This window comes from Toxorhynchites rutilus, chromosome 2, assembly GCF_029784135.1.
Source record: "Toxorhynchites rutilus septentrionalis strain SRP chromosome 2, ASM2978413v1, whole genome shotgun sequence".
Taxonomy (NCBI): domain Eukaryota; kingdom Metazoa; phylum Arthropoda; class Insecta; order Diptera; family Culicidae; genus Toxorhynchites; species Toxorhynchites rutilus.
In genome coordinates, this window is record NC_073745.1 from 268,917,109 (window position 1) to 268,923,470 (window position 6,362).

Consider the following 6,362-nt stretch of genomic DNA (forward strand, 5'->3'; position numbering starts at 1 on the left):
ATGATTATATTCAAGAATTGTCAAAGCACCAAATACGACTTTATACGTATACAATATACGTATACATATATTGTAATAAATCGTATATTTATATATGATTTATTACAGACATAGAAAAAAAACAAATGGCGCAACATATTTTCGTGAAATGTTTATTATAGCCTCACGAATCGCCATTTTTATATATGAGTATTTATGTTTGTAGAAATAATAATTGTTTAATTGACTTGTGTTGGGAGTGGAATATGAATATTTAAAATGGCACAGATTGATGATTGGTGAAAACTGCTCCGATGTGGGTTCGAACTCCGGTCGTCCGGATTATCATCCACCAGCTATCTCGCACGGCTATCTGAAATTCAATTCAACAGCGGTTAAAACTTTCAAGTGCATCAGCATTTCATTGACATTTCAATATGATGTAATATGTTCTTTATTAGGATCTAATATGATTTACTGTTTCATGATTTTCTTCAGCATGCAACACGATTTACTACAGTACTGAATCGATTTAAATTATATGCTTATACAAAACACAAACTGCATCAGCGTAATATACGCATATGATGCGGATTAAATATATTTTACGACAATGTGCATCATAAAATTGATGTTTATTATACCGAATTGCGACTTAATTTGATAATGGTATATAAAATCGAGTTTTTACATTTTATGCGATTTCAAATGTACACGATACATACTTTGATTGATGTTATTGCGATTATGATTTATTCGGATTTCTTGTAAGACTTTTGTACGATGCTTGGCTTGTTTTCATTTTTGCTGCTGAAGAAGAGCTGTTACGTTAGTAAACCAAACAGCAACCGCAGCACCACTAGTAACTAAAATAATTCCAAATACAAATTATAACGGCAGAAAAATTATAACAAATTAGTAAAATTAGTCAAACTAATTATTTCTCTCAGTGTGGCGATTACTCGATTAATTTCAAAAGTCGGGGATCACTAATTACAAAATGTTTTCTTTTACCCCAGATTTGTAGAATAAAGGTGTGACCGTGTCGTCAATAAGTGCGCGAGGGGAAACGGTATAAACATACAGAGGACTGTGGAAAGGGATTTGACTGCAAAACGTGGGAAAAATATTGCTGTCAAGTTTGGCTCTGATGAACATTCCACGAACGAGAATATTTCTGGATTATAAAAATCATTTAACATCAATTAACATCGAATAACATTACAATTGTTTGTTATCAAAACATTTGAATTGTGCCAAGAAATAAGAATAGTTTATTTGGGCAGAGGAATCACCTGTGAGGAGTTTCGAGGTAAGTGTATTTTTATCTTTTAAATGGTGCAATATATAATAAAAAAAGACGGGTGGGTAATGTCGGGGACATAACCGGAGTGACGTAGGACTATACAAAGGGGACAGCTTTTGCTAAATATATATTTTAAATATATTGTTTTATTTTCTTCTCCTACGTGAATACCTACCTATCTACCTGAAAAATGGATTAGTTTACTGTTTACTCTTTATGAACATGTTGGGGGTTCTGAAAAGAACCTTTGGTGTTTTGTTTTTGCTTGTTTTTATACAAACTTTCTGAATTTTTTCTCACTATCTCATAGTTGATTCTTGATTTTTTTCTGAAGGCTTTGTACTTATTAAATGTTCAACGCCGGGCATCTTTTGGCGTATGCACATATTGTACAATCAAAATAATGGCTGTGATAGGGAATGCATAGGTGGTCATCAGCGCGCGTTTTGTACTTTAGCGGTACATGCTCACAGGATAGAGACAAATCGGCAGACTCAGTCAAAGGGGCGAGTCCAACGAGACGAACGAATGAGCGTTAAAAGGCAGCGATGGCAAAAAAATACATTCATTACGATTTGTTCGCTCGTTGGATTCATATGTAGGCTAAAAAGGGTCCTTTTCAGGATCACAAAATTATCTTCAATCTAAAGAGTTTATTGTTTTGTTATCACTCGATATCCCCATCTTGTTCGACTAAACCTTTCTGTTTAGCGATTTGTTGCCACTCGCCACAGCTTTCACAGTTGAAAAATTTCTTCCCATCCAGCTTTGTGACATGTTGTATAGTAAATTACATTCAATGCGACGTGCCGAAGCACCACTCAGTGTCGCATTGGAGGCGATTTTAACCTGTAATTGAACATTTGCGATGACAGTGGTACAATGTCGACTTTCAATGTGGGGTCATAATTTGGATCTCTATGTTTACAAAAATGTCCAACTAAATAAGTCGCATTACATCTCCGTCCAATTAGCTAAATGTCGAACTAATTGTAAATTACTGTACTTTCAATCTGGAAACAATTTAAGAATTGGTGAAAATTGAATAATCAGGAAAGTCCCCAACTATCAATAAGCTCAGAACAACTGCCAAATTCACATTCTCATCATATCCTGGCAAACAAATTATGAAAAAATCAATTTGTGTTTTATTATTATTTTGGATATTATTTTAGAAAGCAGTGAACTGTATTTTTTTCGTAAACTCTTTTTTGAAAGGTTTAATGGCCCTGATAAGCACCGTGTTTTATGGAATGGTTCCAATTTAGAAAACTTAGTACTCGTGGTTTTAAAAAAAAACATTTCGAACGCACTCGATGCCGCCTTGTTCTGGATTTGCCACCAAAGCAGATTGTATAAAGAACAAACTTTCTTCTACTGCTACCTGCTGCCGTTTTGCGATTGCGTTTGCCACTCGCCACTCGCTGCAACTGCCTGTTGTCTTGATGTCCACCGAACCGAATGTGTTCTGTTCCGAATGCGGGTTTTGTTATCGTCGCGAGCAGCTTTGCCAGCTAACTCGATCACTTCGCCTTTCCCTTCACTTTTCCTCCTTTACCATGTTCAGACATGGCTGCTTGGGTTGGTTTGTTGATGTGTTGTGATGCGAACCGATGTGGTGTACGGTTTGAATGAGAATGATCGTTACGGCAGCGGAGCGGGGATTTTTAAGCTGACTGGCTGGCTCGAGAATTACGCATGTGTGAGACTGCGACCAATGTTTCCCTCATTTTTTGACGTAGGACTACGTCTAACCGGAAGATATAGGGGGTGAAATGGAAATCCAGGCACTGAACAAGTAGGAAAAAATGCAAGATTTGGAACGCTTATAACTCGAGCATTTCTCAATAGATCGCAAAGGTTTTTGCATCAATTGATAGGAAATATATCTACGCATCTATCATAACGAATAACATTTCATTTTTCTTGAGATAAATAATTGAATAATTGTGAAATATCAAGCATTGTCAAAATGCACTATGTGCTCATTTTTGATTGGTCCATTTTGTGCTCCTCAAATCGTACCGACCAAAACGGGCAACCAGAACAGCAGCGAAATAGAATGAAGCACGATTGGAAAGGAAAAAGAAAAAAATGAACGAAACATTGGTCGCAGTCTCACACATGCGTAATTCTCGAGCCAGCCAGTCAGCTTAAAAATCCCCGCTCCGCTGCCGTAACGATCATTCTCATTCAAACCGTACACCACATCGGTTCGCATCACAACACATCGACAAACCAACCCAAGCAGCCATGTCTGGACATGGTAAAGGAGGAAAAGTGAAGGGAAAGGCAAAATCCCGCTCGAAGCGTGTTGATCTGGAGTTCCCCGCAAGGGTAGCTAGGCCGAGCGCGTTAGTACCAGTGCAAAATAAAACAATATATTTAAAATATATATTTAACAAAAGCTGTCCCCTTTGTATTGTCCTACGTCACTCCGGTTATGTCCCCGACATTACCCACCCGTCTTTTTCTTTTTCCTTTCCAATCGTGCTTCATTCTATTTCGCTGCTGCTCTGGTTGCCCGTTTTGGTCGGTACGATTTGAGGAGCACAAAATGGACCAATCAAAAATGGGCACATAGTGCATTTGGACAATGCTTGATATTTCACAATTATTCAATTATTTATCTCAAGAAAAATAAAATGTTATTCGTTATGATAGATGCGTAGATATATTTCCTATCAATTGATGCAAAAACCTTTGCGACCTATTGAGAAATGCTCGAGTTATAAGCGTTCCAAATCTTGCATTTTTTCCTACTTGTTCAGTGCCTAGATTTCCATTTCACCCCCTATATCTTCCGGTTAGACGTAGTCCTACGTCAAAAAGGTTCACGTGGAACTACCTTAGCTTAGCAATCATTCGTTTGTATTGATTAAATTCTTGATTGAATGAAACAGTTTCCAAATTCAATTGAGTTCAATATATTTGCTCTGTGAGTGAAAAAAATGAACAAATGCCGTGTAAAGTCAATTCATTTATTGTGATTGATTGTTCTTCGTTACAAGTAAATTTAATGACGGACCTTTTACGTTTGGTATGATGACTAGAACAAAATATATGTACGGAAGAATTATCAAACGTTTGATGAACCAGCCTAAGGCTGAAAATCTTTCCAATAAAGACAAAAAAAAATTATCAAACGATTATTTTATTTTACATTTCCCTCTGAAGTTTACATCCCAAAAGTGTACATACTTCTCGAATCTCGAATTTGCTTGAAACTGGGAAGTTCATTCGCTTCTAGTGGCTGCACGATTTTCCCAGGTTCCTAAGTTTAGAAGATCATGTTAGGACAGACATATTCCACTCTGCACAAAGGCAAGCGAGGACAAAAGTACTCGCAGTTTGCATTTATTTGCAGAGCCGATTTCCCCAGAAACCTCGGTTTTGAAGTCTGTGTTAGGGAAACACATTTCAATCGGAACAAAAATACCCCCGATTTGTATGAATTCGCAATGCCGATTTTCCCACGCTTCATGGATTTGAAGTCTGTGTTAGGGAAACACATTCCAGTCGGAACAAAAATACCCCCGACTTGCATGAATTTGAAATACCGATTTCTCCAGGCACCTTGGTTTAGAAATCTCTATTAGGGAACACATTTCGGTGGGAACAAAAGCTCCCCCTACTTTCGTGTGTTCTTTTTCTTCTTTTTGGCTTTAAGAGGGTTTAAACTTTTCAGTTCACTCGCCTCTAGGCTCTTTCGTGTGCTTGCAATGCCGATTTCGCTGCTTGGTTTTAAATTCTGTGTTAGGGAACATTTTTCGATGAGAACAAAAGTCCCCCTACTTTCATGTATTTGCAATGCCGATTTCCCCAAGGCTGCTTGGTTTTGATGGTTGTGTTAGGGAAACCGTAAATCGGGCCAATCAAAACGATGCAGTTAGGGCGTTTAGATAACGCCTAATATTTTACAGTTATTCAATTGTTTATCTAATGAAAAACAACATTTTGTTAGTTGCGATAGATGCGTAGAAATATTCCCTATCAAGTGATGCAAACATCTCTCCTATCCAGTACGAAATGTTCGAGCTATAAGCATTCGAAATCTTTCATTTTTTCCTGCATGTTCTGTGTTTAGGTTTTCATTTTACCCTCCATATATTCCGGTTAGACGTAGTCCCACGTCAAAATATAATTTCGTTTTCTTGCAGATGGCTAATTTCTGTGCCGTTAAGGGCTGCGAAATAACTCGTTCTCGATACAAAAATAAAGCTGAATGTATTACCGTGCATAGATTTCCCAAAAGAGAGGATCTGCTCTTGAAATAGATCGCTTATTGTGGACAACAAAAACAGTGGAAACCTCTAGGTAACCAAGGAATTTGTTCGAAACATTTCGATTCCTCTTGCTATAACAGGAATGAAGAGTGCGAAAATGTCTCATACTCGGTTGAGCGGCGTCGAAGAATCAATGCTGATGGTGAGTGTATCGTATTGAATAAAAACCGTATAATAAACTGTTTTCACTTCTAGCATTACCAGGGAATCCTGAACACTGGATTCAATTGGGAGAAGTTGTAAATCAACCCGCCGACAGCGCAAGAAGTAGCAGTGATGAAATAGAAAATGTCGAGATATCTTGTGAGTTTTTCTTCTTCATTTCGTTACACAAATATGTTGTTCATATGTTTTATGTTGTACTGAGATGCAACATATTTTAAATACTTTTATTACATATTGTTGAAATATGTTTTTTTTTTCTGAACAGCTGTTCAATTTTAACAAGTTGATCTGTAGAAATCATATCCATATGTTTTAAAATTGACGTGTTGCATACTGTTTATTAATGAAAAATGAGTATCAATAGTTCAATAGAGTTGCAATAATCTCATTGAGTATAAGTTTAAAACCAATTCATTACCGATTGATAAAAATCTGTAAGGCTTTTCTGTTCAGATTAGTATAGAAAACGAGTAAATTCTTACTTCGAACGTGGCCGGGACTGAATGGCAATTCTAGCGGAATTAGCGGAATGAGGTACATTTGCAGAAATCTTTACATATATATATATATATATATATATATATATATATATATATATATATATATATATATATATATATATATAT

At 36.6% G+C, this 6,362-nt stretch overlaps 1 long non-coding RNA gene across 1 annotated transcript; it reads left to right on the plus strand.

Moving 5' to 3' along the window:
- Nucleotides 1–1,186: 1,186 nt before the first annotated feature.
- On the plus strand, nucleotides 1,187–5,873 carry LOC129767847 (uncharacterized). The gene is made up of 3 exons (XR_008741582.1): nucleotides 1,187–1,291; nucleotides 5,446–5,713; nucleotides 5,767–5,873. It is a non-coding gene; the product is annotated as an uncharacterized LOC129767847 (long non-coding RNA).
- The last annotated feature ends 489 nt before the right edge of the window (nucleotides 5,874–6,362 follow it).